Source organism: Schistocerca nitens, chromosome 9, assembly GCF_023898315.1.
Source record: "Schistocerca nitens isolate TAMUIC-IGC-003100 chromosome 9, iqSchNite1.1, whole genome shotgun sequence".
Lineage (NCBI taxonomy): Eukaryota > Metazoa > Arthropoda > Insecta > Orthoptera > Acrididae > Schistocerca > Schistocerca nitens.
Genome location: NC_064622.1, coordinates 369,511,109 through 369,524,992, shown reverse-complemented (window position 1 = coordinate 369,524,992; position 13,884 = coordinate 369,511,109). Strand labels below are relative to the sequence as shown.

Sequence of the window (13,884 nt, the reverse complement as noted above, 5' to 3'; positions counted from 1 at the left end):
CTATACGCCCTCGCTCAAAGTCCGTCACATACGGTCACATACGGTTCACGTCCACGCTGTCGCGGCATGCTACCAGTGTTAAAGACTGCGATGGAGCTCCGTATGCCACGGCAAACTGGCTGACATTGACGGCGGCGGTGCACAAATGCTGCGCAGCTAGCGCCATTCGACGGCCAACACCGCGGTTCCTGGTGTGTCCGCTGTGCCGTGCGTGTGATCATTGCTTGTACAGCCCTCTCGCAGTGTCCGGAGCAAGTATGGTGGGTCTGACACACCGGTGTCAATGTGTTCTTTTTTCCATTTCCAGGAGTGTAGCTAAATTTTCCAACTATATTCACAAAAAATTTCATTCTCCTCCTGCAAAAAATAAAAAAATTAGAGACGACTGTGCTAAACTTTTTGAACGCCCTAATATCAGCTACAGAAGTATGGAATGTAGAAACAGAATGTATTCATTGATTCTAATTAGGCTAAGATGACGGCATGTGGTCGAACTAAGGCGGAAGAAACTGTGGAAAAGGTTTTGGCTCCAAAAATGTTCTGAACTTCATTGATACCTTGAAAGCTCCAGTTAAATCACTACTGCAACAGATACGTCCAACAGCAAAAACAGAAAGATGTTGCCTCTAGTTCTAAGTTACTTTGATCCTGAAGAGATAACAAGGAACAGGCTTGAGGGCTTCATTGTACAGGCTGATGAGACAGCTGCTGGTGTTTTCTGTCTGATCAAGTCTTCCCCGAATTTTCTTAATTTAGATATAGAGACTCTCACTGCATACTGTGCACGTAATGCATATGTAAATTACGGGAAGCATAATTCTATGTTTAAACTGCTTCAGGAAGACAACAAGCAATTGGTCAAACGGAATACTCAAATCACATTTTGCCTAATGCAACAAAAAATGCATGTGATGCTTTAGCTGCAGATACTGAAATGCTCGTCTTGAGACTAAATGGACATTTGTCTGTATCACACATTCGAAGAAAATGCGGTGTAGTTGTGCAGTTAAGATTCATTGCGATTAAATCTCTCTTAAACTTCCCTTAAAATTATGGTCAAATGTAGGTCATCTCGCTTAAAACCAAGATCAAATCTTGGTCGCCCTACTCTCGTGAGATATAGTGAACAGTTCCGCGTTGCATAATGGTGTCCGGATATTTTTTATCAGATAGTGTAGATGTTAAGTGTGGGATAGAAGAGTCCGAAATGTCGACGATGAAGAGAGACGAAAGTAACTTTAAGCCCCTTTTGTACGATCGACTTTGTAGTCTCAATTGACTACTCGGGACAAGTACGTCTTACTGCAGCGCCCCTGGCGTTTTACTTGCGTACTGAGTCTCGTCTGTTTTGAGTAACCATTCTCGTTTATACGTCAGCACGCTGTGGCCGAGCGGTTCTAGGCGCTTCAGTCCGGAACCACGCGATTGCTACGGTCGCAGGTTCGAATCCTGCCTCGGGCATGGATGTGTGTGATGTCAGGTTAGGTTGAAGTAGTTCTACGTTCTAGGGGACTCATGACCTCAGTTGTTACGTCCCATAGTGCTCAGAGCCATTTGAACAATACGTCAGCACCAAAATTGCCGGTGTTCTTAGAGCTGTTGTGTGTGTGTGTGTGTGTTTGTGTGTGAAATCTTATGGGCCTTAACTGCTAAGGTCATCAGTCCCTAAGCTTACACACTACTTAACCAAAATTATCCTAAGGACAAACACACACACCCATGCCCGAGATAGGACTCGAACCTCTGCCGGGACCAGCCGCGCAGTCCATGACTGCAGCGCATAAGACCGCTCGGCTAATCCCGCGCGGCTCTGAGAGCTGTTTCCTTTGCAGCTTAGCATCTGAATTGTGAAAGTGACGGATTATCCTTTTACGGAAAAATCGAAATATAGCAACAAAATGTAGGAAGAAGTAGTGACAACGGAGTTTACAAATGACCAAAGCAGAATGCATAGTGTAAGTTCTTGTCAAAGTTCGTACAGTAAATTCTTCACACTCCTGAGAACCCAAAGAAGAGGAAAAGTGACAGCCACACATTTCAGAACATATAAATTTCTTTCCTCGTGAAAATATGTACTTGCAAACACATCAGGCAATATGTAGAACACAGTAAATAGTGCCTTTGCTTTATCTGTTGTATCTTGTTTTCCTGGTGGGTGCCAAATAACGAACATTATTTTTCTCGTCCAACAACTCTTTCTTTCTCACTGTTGAAACAATTTTCATTAAGGCATGTACAGCTGTTTACTTTCTTATTTATGCATAGCGTAGGTTTCCTTCCCTGTAAAACGTAAATACTCTTCGTTTTCAGATATTTAGTCTCTCTTGTAGAAGAACACTAGAAGGGAAGAATACCAGGACCTTGCGTAACTTTTCAATGTGCCACGAAAACATAGCAAACAACATACAGGGTGGCGCACGAAATGTGTTACCATTTTGTTTTTGAATATAAACTTTATTGTCAATACAATCTGAAAGGAAGATACACTACAATGAAGAGCCGTCCATGAAGATTTGTTCTAACTCAGCACATGCTCAATATATCCACCATTTCTTTTCCTAATTTCCTTCAAACGAACACTTAAGTTAGTGATTACCCTGCGGCACATGTCTTCCGTAATTTCACTGCAAGCTTGAAGAATAAGTCTTCTGAGCTCCATTAAATCACGTGGACGTTTCGGGAAAATTTTTTCCTTTAGGTACCCCCAAAGAAAAAAGTCACATGGATTGAGGTCTAGACTATTGGGGGGACAGTTTTGTCCGTCATTGATGCGACCTTGAAACCTGTGTGAAATGATCCGCATGTCGAAACGCTCGTGTAAAAACTCCAACACAGTGTTTGCAGTATGTGGCCTTGCTCCATCTAGCATGAACCACTGCGTGTTGAAGGGCAAGGCAGTAGCAAGAAGCTGTGGAATGAAGCTATTGCGAAGCATGCTCAAATAACGCTCGCTGTTCACAGTTTCTTCAAAGAAAAAGGGTCCAATAAGTCCGTGACTGGAAATTGCTGCCCACGCTGTAATCTTCGGAGCATAATGTTGTCGTTCATGAAGCACTTGTAGGTTTTCAGTGGTCCAAAAGCGTACGTTTTGTTTGTTTACCACACCGTCTAAATGAAAACGCGCCTCGTCTGAAAACCAAACGTTGCTGAGATTTTCTTCCCTATCCTCCGCCCACTGAGCAAACAGTAGTCTCTGCTGCTTGTGTTCTTCAGTGAGCTTCTGTGCACAGTTCATCTTGTATGGGTACATATGGAGGTAACTTTTAAGAATGCGTTGAACGGAGCATCTGGATATTCCCAGTTGCACTGCTGCCTTTCTACACGATTTCCCGGGACTTCTCTGTACAGCAACTCGTACCGCTTCAATATTCTCCGACGAACAAACAGGCTTAGGCCGAGGTCGCTTCGCTTCCAATACTGTTCCTTCCTGTAAAAATTTATCGCAAAACCTGTGAAATGGTCTTCTTGCAAAGGACCCATCGTGTGGTTAAACTGTTGTCGAAAACGCCTCTGAGTCACAACAAGGCTTTTCGTTTCATTAAAAAGTAACACAACTGCCGATCGTTGTTGTGTCGTCAGTCTTCCATTGTCAGCCATTGCTGCTTACTAGTCTCTAGCGGCAGTATCGTGAATTACACGTCATTTAGTAACTCATTTGTTTTTCCAAGCTCTGCTGGTACTGCTGTAGACACCCCAGCGGGATATCTAACGTGCGTCGTAAATTATGAAAGAAACAATTGGTAACACATTTCGTGCGCCACTTTCTAATAACGATTAAGAACACACGAAACCACAAAATACATTTCTATAATACGAGTGAGCACGACCAGAATAGGTTATAGCGTCGGGATGTTAACAGACATCGCCATTGTTCCTTGTTTCTGTGCTTGCGCAGTGTGCAGCATACTACGAGACTTAGAACTCCACACTTGGCACAATCTACAGATCGTTGACGTCACACACTACGGCAAGAAAAAAGGAATAAAAGTGAGATAGTGTTAATACTTTCATCCTTCTTTACCTCCTATGCATTACTGCAGATGACGTGTCACTGAGCACATTTGTACTGTGCATGCAGTACACGTGAGGTGCCTAGTTGTTTCCACTGCCCTGTGAGGAATACATAAGTTCTTGTACACTTCACTAACCTGCTGTCTTCATGATGATGATGTCCCCAGCGCAGAAAACAGCAAGCAGGTCGTGGATTCTTTTTTTTTTTTTTTTTTTTTTGAGGCTGAAATTAACTACGCAAGGAACTGCTGCTACGAATAAACTATAACTCATTTGGGATGCCACTCGCGTTTTTATTGATATAGACACGAGAAACTATTCTTGATCACATCGTATTGAACATATCTTTCCACAGTCATTGTATCTGGCTAAAATAACATGAAATACATCCTGCCACAGACAACATGTCTGTCTACTGGAACCGTCAGAACTGGAGAATAAAATCACACGAATCAAATACTACTATTACAGATAACATGTCTGTACCTAGCGACGGTCGGAAGTGTAGTAAATGAAACTGCATGAAACAAATACTGCTATAACAGACAAAATGTCTGTCTACTGGAACGGTCAGAATGGAGCCGGATTGCCCGAGACACTTCGCGCGCCAAACCAGCAAGGCGTGACCCGAACGCCACCGAAGTGCATCGGCAGTAATATCGTCAGTCTTTTGTTTTAGTAATACTTTGATTTTAATAATTTTGAAATGAGTGATTGATAGCTGGCTGTTGAGAGGTGTTTATTTAAAAAAATGAAGTAATTTGAATGACAGGTTTAATTAATAATAGCAACTAAAGTTTAACGTTTTGGCGCCCTACCGCCGAACACAGCAGCCAATCACAGAGCAGCAGCATCATGCAGGCGGTCTTTCTCACGGAAATGGTACCGAATCTAACATCTGTCAGCGGTACCTCATCCCACATTGCGTCAACTCTATGCTTCTTGCATCTCCTCTGCCCTGGGAATAGCTTCCTGGAGCCTAATATGATGGATGAACCGCGGTGGTCTAGCGGTTCTAGGCGCTCAGTCCGGAACCGTGCGACTGCTACGGTCGCAGGTTCGAATCCTGCCTCGGGCATGGATGTGTGTGATGTCCTTAGGTTAGTTAGGTTTAAGTAGTTCTAAGTTCTAGGGGACTGATGACCACAGATGTTAAGTCCCGTAGAACTCAGAGCCATTTGAACCATTTGATGGCTGAAAATGGCATAAATATTACACTTTCCGCGAGATATACAAGGAGGAAGCGATATATCGGCTGACTCTTAAAGGATCGTATACTCTCGGAATTTCAACAGCAAACCACACCGTCAAGCAGAATGCCTCCCCTGCAGAGTCTGCCATTGGAAATGGTTACGTATCTGCCCGACGTTTTCACGCTTACCAAATGGAAATGTGACGAAACGTGCCTCTCTCCTTTGGGTCTTCGTTATTTCCTATATTAACACCATCTGGTACGGATACCAGACTGTCGAGAAAAATTTTCAAATTTTGATTATAGATGCTTTTGTAAGCTATCTCCTTTGTTGATACATAACATTTCCTGAGGATTCTTCTACTATATCTCAATCTAACATCTGCGTCACTCGCAATTAATTTTACACGGTCTTTCGACTTCAGATCACTCTATACTCACACTGCTAGATATTTTATGGAAGTTACTATTTCCTGTTGTAACATTACACGTATGAGAGAACGCTAATCGACCGCCCTAGAATTGGTATGGGGTCAGACGAATTTGTTTGTGCAGCTGAACGCTAGCCGGCACGGTCGAGTGGCCGTCTCAGCCGAAGCGATCGGTGAGGACCCGTAGCAAGTGCAGAGGTAGCAGCGAATGGCCGGCAGTGGACAAATACCGGTTCAAATGGCTCTAAGCACTACGGGACTTAACATCTGAGCTCATCAGTCCCCTAAACAACTACTTAAACCTAACTAACCTAAGGACATCACACACATCCATGCCCGAGCCAGGATTCGAATCTGCAACGGTAGCAGCGGCATGGTTCCGGACTGAAGCGCCTAGAACCGCTCGGTCACCACAGCCGGCTGATAAATCCCGGTACGGGCAGTTTGGACAACGGTCGATCGCTTAAAAAAAACCGGCGAGGCATTAGCAATGGCGGAGTGTCTGAGAAACTTGAAGATCGCTTCTAAACAGCTCTTAGAAATCCGACACTAAATTACGCACTGCGAGTAGTCGATTTTGAGTAGAAAGTCGCTCGTGTAAAATGTGCTTTGGACTGGCGACGAGCGCCGAAGCCGGTGGATGCGGCGGCGGCGGCGGCGGCTGAAGGTAAGCGCCTAGGACAGCTGTGTCCCGGACGCTCCCGGGACGAGCCGAAACCTGTCCTGCCGGATGGAGGGCGGGGCTGCGGCCCCAACCGCCGGGAGCGCCGATGCCCGCGATATCGATCTAAACACTGGTACTTGGGTACCTAAGGACTGCTTCCCCACCCCTGCCTCTCCGCCCCTGCCCCTCTCCCCTTCCCTCGTGTGTCTCTCTCTCTCTCTCTCTCTATCTCGCACTCGGTGCTATTATTATGGAACCTGTTCCCCCACCCGGGAAATAAAAAATGAAAGCGTTTCTGCCTACCCACAATCAATTTATCGCGGCGTCAAAACTTCTAGGCGGCTCGTGGAATGCAGCGGGGGGGCTTCCCACTGCGCGCGGCGGAGCTCATAGATCGAGGCTGCGGTGCGATGTGCCCCGGCGATTACGGGGCGTTTAAATTCTCTAGGACTGCCCCGCGGCCGCCGCTGCTTTACGGCGCTGCCCGCGTCGCGTTTAGCGGAGCGCGTTTGCGAGCCGGGCAACGCAAACAAATTGCGGATATAAATTAATGCGGCCCGTCGTGCAGCGGTTGCAGCTGCCGCCGCCGCCTTTGTCCGGGCGCAGGCTGCAGTTCGCGCTAGTGGACCGTGACACGGCCTCTGTATGTGTGTGTGTGTGTGTGCGCTTGTTTTGGCCAGTGAAACAAATTCTTCGCGCTGACGGCGGCGGCAACATGTTTAACAAGTTGCGCCAGACGTAATTCCAAACTCGTTCGTTTCGCTCAACCAGCGACGCGGCCACCCAGGAGAGACCACAACAAATAGTCTTTAACGCGTAAACTTATTTTAACCGATTTCTGCTCCCAAATGCTGCCGTCTCCGGCTCTAAATTAGCTTCACCTATTGTTTGCGGACAATAATCTATTCTTTCTGACAGAAATACGGCATTTAACATTTTTTTTTTCTTTAATCAATAATGGGCCGTGCAAGGTGGCGTGCGCCGGCCGAAGTGGCAGAGCGGTTCTAGGCGCTACAGTCTGGAACCGCGCGACCGCTACGTTCGGAGGTTCGAATCCTGCCTCGGGCATGGATGTGTGTGATGTCCATAGCTTAGTTAGGTTTAAGTAGTTCTAAGTTCTAGATTACTGATGACCACAGCAGTTAACTCCCATAGTGCTCAGAGCCATTTGAACCATTTGAAGGTGGCGTGCCAGTTGAGACGTTAGTCTCGTACTCTATCACGTTAGAGAAGAGGTCTCTCGGGAGATCTGCAACCTTTTTCAGCACCGAATGGGAATACACTTCCCTTCATCACCAGTATAAATGATATGGTTCAAATGGCTTCTGAGCTCATCAGTACCCTAGAACTTAGAACTACTTAAACCTAATTAACCTAAGGACATCACACACATCCACGCCCGAGGCAGGATTCGAACCTGCGACCGTAGCTGTCGCGCGATTCCAGACTGTAGCGCCCACATAAAATCGGTACGCCTCACACCCGAGGTTCAAGTAACAATGAACTCACTACAAAGGACTAGATAATATTTACGTTAAAAAACATGTAGTTACCTGTTCATAAAATATGCTGGAAATGATGGTTGTGGGGATCCAGGCATCCCTGACTTTGCGTCATGACGTTACCAGCAACACGCTGTAATTCTGCCGGCGCGATGATTGAGATCCCTAGTAATGTTCCATTTAAGATTTTCTATTGTGCGAGGACTGTCAGTGTACACTTTGCTTTTTAGTGTGCACCATAAATAGAAATCACATGATCTTAAGCCCTGGACCTATGGGGCCAGAGATCTCTACTCATAAATCTATCTGCAGGGAACACGTCACTGATGTGGGACATACTTTGGCTGGATGTGTGAGTGGTTCCTCCAACTTGTTGGACTAATGGTTCAAATGGCTCTGAGCACTATGCGACTTAACTTCTGAGGTCATCAGTCGCCGAGAACTTAGAACTACTTAAACCTAACTAACCTAAGGACATCACACACATCCATGCCCGAGGCAGGATTCGAACCTGCGATCGTAGCGGGCGCTCGGTTCCAGACTGCAGCGCCTAGAAGCGCACGGCCACTCCGGCCGGCGTTGGACTAATGCAGACAGTATTAAAAAATATATCGGCTCAACCACTTGTTTATAGTGTAAAACACTAAGTTTGACGTGTTTCGGCAGTCAAGCTCCCATCATCAGAATAATGAAAAGTAAAAGAACCTGTTAAAACTCGCTAAAATGGAACATACACAAGGCACAATAAAATTGATAAAAAAATTAAAACATCGTGGCTACTTCCCTTGTTGCAGCCGTGTCTTCCAAGGTGCATCTCCAAATAGTCGTCAAAATATAAAAAACTCTAAAATGGTGTCGCCTATGGTGTTCAACATCTAACCACATGGCTCTGTCCTCTATCGTCGTAAACCGCCCGTGCGTCTGCGTTGATACCACACACCATGTAGCCAAACACGACACTGAAAAGCGAGTGAGCTCACGCGCAAGTAAACAAGGAAGTCACAGAGATGTCTATACAAACAGATAACGTATACATGTTCCAAGGACATCATGAAATGATGGTATTTAGCCAATTGCTCAAAATGTAGTTACTAAAAGAAACCAGTGAGATGTTTGAAAAAGTTATTTGTGTCACCAGTTAGCTGTTCATTCAGTGTGTTCTGATTATCTACGCTATGTATCGTAATTTCCAGCTGTTCTAGTAGATCCAGCTTTTTGCCTTTGTCCTGTCTTTGTAAAATAACGATATCCTGATCTATTCCCAACATGGGGTGTCCCGTTTCCCAAATATGTGTGGCTACAGCTGACTTTTCGAAATTATTAAGCCGGAAAGCATCGCTATGTTCTTTGTAACGTACTTTAAAGGACCTACCAGTTTGGCCTACATAGCTTGCCTTGCACGTTTTACACTGAATTTTATAGATCCCAGATCTCTCATATTTATCGCTATCCTGCTGTATATTATTTCTTAGTTTAAACCGCAGCGTATTATTGGTGTGAAAAACGGTATCAACTTTAAAAGGTTTGATACCGCAGACAGCTTCTTTATAGCTGTTAATTGTACATAGAAAGAGGCGAAGATCTCTAGGTATCTGGCACTGTTTAAGTCGTAATTGAATAATATGGAGCCAATAATACGTATGCCGGACAACGCTCACCGAAAGAGATTCTTCGCGCAGAGTATGTGGCTTGTCCTGCGACCAGTAACTGCGATTCTGGGAATTTATATAACCTGATAAATAAAACCAGTCCTCATCTGACATGAAGTACAGCAAGGGGTCCAAGTAGCCGTTAGCAGTTGATGTCAACAGCAAGTTACAATAATGAACTCTCTTTTCATTATCCTCACACGACAGGCCTTTGATTTTATTTAAGTACACGATGACATAACATACGAGGTACACCATCGTCCTGTGATAACCTCTTCACCGACCTGCAGAGACTTCTCGTAATGTCTATGCGAATTCTGTCTACAGCTTCAGGGGTCCTCAGTGTCTATCGACTATTCCTCGCCAAATTCTGAACGGATCTAACAGCGCTCCATACCTTGTATACTGCTGATTCCTACCAGGGTACTTCTCTTGAAACATTTGTTTACATTCCTTGCTGGAGCCTGCCTTTATGCAACACTGCACAATATCAGTTCGCTGTTTTAACGCAAACTGCCCTACTTCTGTTACAACTCAACAGTTCGTGCTTCTCACAACTGACGTACGAACACACGGCTGCACTCCAACTTCTGCATAAAATGCTGTGTAACTAGCTTTCGAGACAGTGTTGCCACTTCACAAGCGACTAAACTAGAGGTAACAAGTTTGTTTGCGTGGCCATCCTCCGCAGCAAGAACAAAAATATTTGTTTTATAAATAAAAACCACCTTTGAAACTTCCAGGCAGATTAAAACTGTGTGCCGGACCGGGGACTCGCGACCCGTAATAACAGCTTCAGTTCTGCCAGTGTCTCGTCTTCTACCTTCGAAGCTTCACAGAATCTCTCTTTTCTGTGAAGTCTGGATGGTAGGAGACGAGGTACTGCCAGAATTGAAACTGTTAGGAGGGGTCGCGAGTCGTGCTTGGGTAGCTCAGTCTGTAGAGCATTTGTCCGCGAAAGGCAAATGCCCCGAGTTCGAGCCGCGGTCTGGCACACAGTTTTAATCTGACAGGAAGTTTTATATCGGCTGCAGAGTGAAAATCTCATTCTAGAAACCGCCTTTTCTTGCTGCACTGCACAGGAAGAGATATATAGCGAATTCGCAGTAGTTACGTCCGTAAGTCACATTTTGCGGTCAAATATCTACAACTAGTGACTGGAGACTAAAACTGCGCCACAACAATAAAGGCAACAACACGAAAAAAGTTCAGAACAGAAAAACGTGTGTATGCTTTGTAAATGATGTTATAGTGTGACCTCCAGCATGTAATCAGACGAGAGGAAATGCAGGAGCAATCAAAAACGTGAAGAACTGTAAGTAGTCACCTGTTTACGTAAAGAACGAGGCGTGAACTGTTTTATAATCTGCAAATAACACATATCAGAGCAAAACTGTATCATTATGGATCCCACTGAAGATGCCTTAAAGTAAAAAGGCGAAACGCTTGTGGGAGAAGTAAAATACAGTGCAGCAAGAAAAGGCAGGTTTTGTTTACAAAACAAATAGATCCGAAATGATTAACCGATACTTGAGGCGTAACTGCTTGCTGCACATCCTCGTCTTTCCAGAATCGTCGATACTTCAAGATCTGTTTTAAGGGACCCGACTCGCGATAATTTCATGGCGAGAGATCAGGGCTATAGGGTGGAAGCTCAAGTGTCTCCCACTTGAATTGGTGTAACTTCTGCATTACGACTTTTACGATATGGGGTCATGTGTTATCATGTCCCAGCAGGCACCCCTTGTCGCGCACCACCCCGAAACGGTGGTTTTCGACAGGCATGTTGCCACGTACAGATTCCTCATTCTCCGACAGATGTCTGTCCGCGTTTGTCCTTCGGCAGCCAAGGAAAGAGTAACAGCTCATTGGTGCTGTTTGGACTCATTTGGTAATATCGTCGCCATAGTTCACGTTTCCGCATCTACCGCACGCGCATCGGAATGACACGCATGCCACACTAATCCCTTGCCTGCATGTTAGTGCTTATACAGGATAAGTCAGCAGAAACGTTACATGCTTTTAGGGGCTTTTAGTGACTAGAAAAAAAAAGTTGTATGAACATATGTCCTGTTCTTAACAGTTTCCGAGAAAACTGAGGAAAACAGTGGGGAACAGGACAAATGCAGGTAATAGTAAATGAAGCATTGTGATCTAAGGTCTTGTTTATGTGTGCACATTTCCTCAGAAAAGATGTCGAAGAAGTCCGCTGTCAAAAGATATCCATGTTGCAGTTCTTGTAGACAACAGCTGTGTCACTAATCTGAGTTCATCCGTACTGTCCTTTACCTGAGCAAAAGCATGTAAAATACGAGCGAGAAGTTTCTCCTTTGTGTCGATTCTGCTCATGCAGACTTCGATCTTAAGCCAACCCCACAAACAGTGATCTAATGGAGTAAGATCGGCATGTGAGTGCTGGTGGAGAAAGATATGCGAGTGACACCGATTTGTTCAAGCAGCTGTATGTCGGATACAGCTAAGAAAATGGCATATTTTAATTTGGAGTTTTTTTGTTCAGAATCATCAACACTTTCACCCCGCAAAGCGCGTACCTTTCCTCCTGCCTCACCATACGTATCCGCATCGGAGTTGCACTACGTTGCATATATCCTGCAGCAATGCCATCAAACTGAAAATTTTTGGTCTCCTTACATTATTTGTTTTGTTTTATTTATCATGTTCTGGACAACCACGTCATTAGACCGGTGGTCTGAAAAATAGGATATAAGATATTAAAAGGAAGACATCACAACAACGCAGTGGGTCTTAGGAACGTACATCTTAAAATCAACAAAGAATACGCTGTCGCCGTCCATTCCATTTCGCATCAGATCAGACCCAAACTGACACAAATAGATCGGCACAAAGTTAACAATTTTGCAAGGAGGTGGCGTTAATGACACTGTGCCCATGACAACAATCAAACTGAAACATGAAAACGCTTATCAAATACACTCCTGGAAATGGAAAAAAGAACACGTTGACACCGGTGTGTCAGACCCACCATACTTGCTCCGGACACTGCGAGAGGGCTGTACAAGCAATGATCACACGCACGGCACAGCGGACACACCAGGAACCGCGGTGTTGGCCGTCGAATGGCGCTAGCTGCGCAGCATTTGTGCACCGCCGCCGTCAGTGTCAGCCAGTTTGCCGTGGCATACGGAGCTCCATCGCAGTCTTTAACACTGGTAGCATGCCGCGACAGCGTGGACGTGAACCGTATGTGCAGTTGACGGACTTTGAGCGAGGGCGTATAGTGGGCATGCGGGAGGCCGGGTGGACGTACCGCCGAATTGCTCAACACGTGGGGCGTGAGGTCTCTACAGTACATCGATGTTGTCGCCAATGGTCGGCGGAAGGTGCACGTGCCCGTCGACCTGGGACCGGACCGCAGCGACGCACGGATGCACGCCAAGACCGTAGGATCCTACGCAGTGCCGTAGGGGACCGCACCGCCACTTCCCAGCAAATTAGGGACACTGTTGCTCCTGGGGTATCGGCGAGGACCATTCGCAACCGTCTCCATGAAGCTGGGCTACGGTCCCGCACACCGTTAGGCCGTCTTCCGCTCACGCCCCAACATCGTGCAGCCCGCCTCCAGTGGTGTCGCGACAGGCGTGAATGGAGGGACGAATGGAGACGTGTCGTCTTCAGCGATGAGAGTAGCTTCTGCCTTGGTGCCAATGATGGTCGTATGCGTGTTTGGCGCCGTGCAGGTGATCGCCACAATCAGGACTGCATACGACCGAGGCACACAGGGCCAACACCCGGCATCATGGTGTGGGGAGCGATCTCCTACACTGGCCGTACACCACTGGTGATCGTCGAGGGGACACTGAATAGTGCACGGTACATCCAAACCGTCATCGAACCCATCGTTCTACCATTCCTAGACCGGCAAGGGAACTTGCTGTTCCAACAGGACAATGCACGTCCGCATGTATCACGTGCCACCCAACGTGCTCTAGAAGGTGTAAGTCAACTACCCTGGCCAGCAAGATCTCCGGATCTGTCCCCCATTGAGCATGTTTGGGACTGGATGAAGTGTCGTCTCACGCGGTCTGCACGTCGAGCACGAACGCTGGTCCAACTGAGGCGCCAGGTCGAAATGGCATGGCAAGCCGTTCCACAGGACTACATCCAGCATGTCTACGATCGTCTCCATGGGAGGATAGCAGCCTGCATTGCTGCGAAAGGTGGATATACACTGTACTAGTGCCGACATTGTGCATGCTCTGTTGCCTGTGTCTATGTGCCTGTGGTTCTGTCAGTGTGATCATGTGATGTATCTGACCCCAGGAATGTGTCAATAAAGTTTCCCCTTCCTGGGACAATGAATTCACGGTGTTCTTATTTCAATTTCCAGGAGTGTAGAATACATGTACTGTTTAACCTAGTTGTACATAACTTTTTTCTTAATAAAGGAATCACA

General features: G+C 46.0%; 1 long non-coding RNA gene across 1 annotated transcript in view; it reads right to left on the bottom strand.

Moving 5' to 3' along the window:
* LOC126203404 (uncharacterized) overlaps nt 1-13,884 on the bottom strand; it is a 1,362,544-nt gene that overhangs the window by 1,013,168 nt on the left and 335,492 nt on the right. The gene's annotated exons all lie outside the window — the stretch shown is intronic.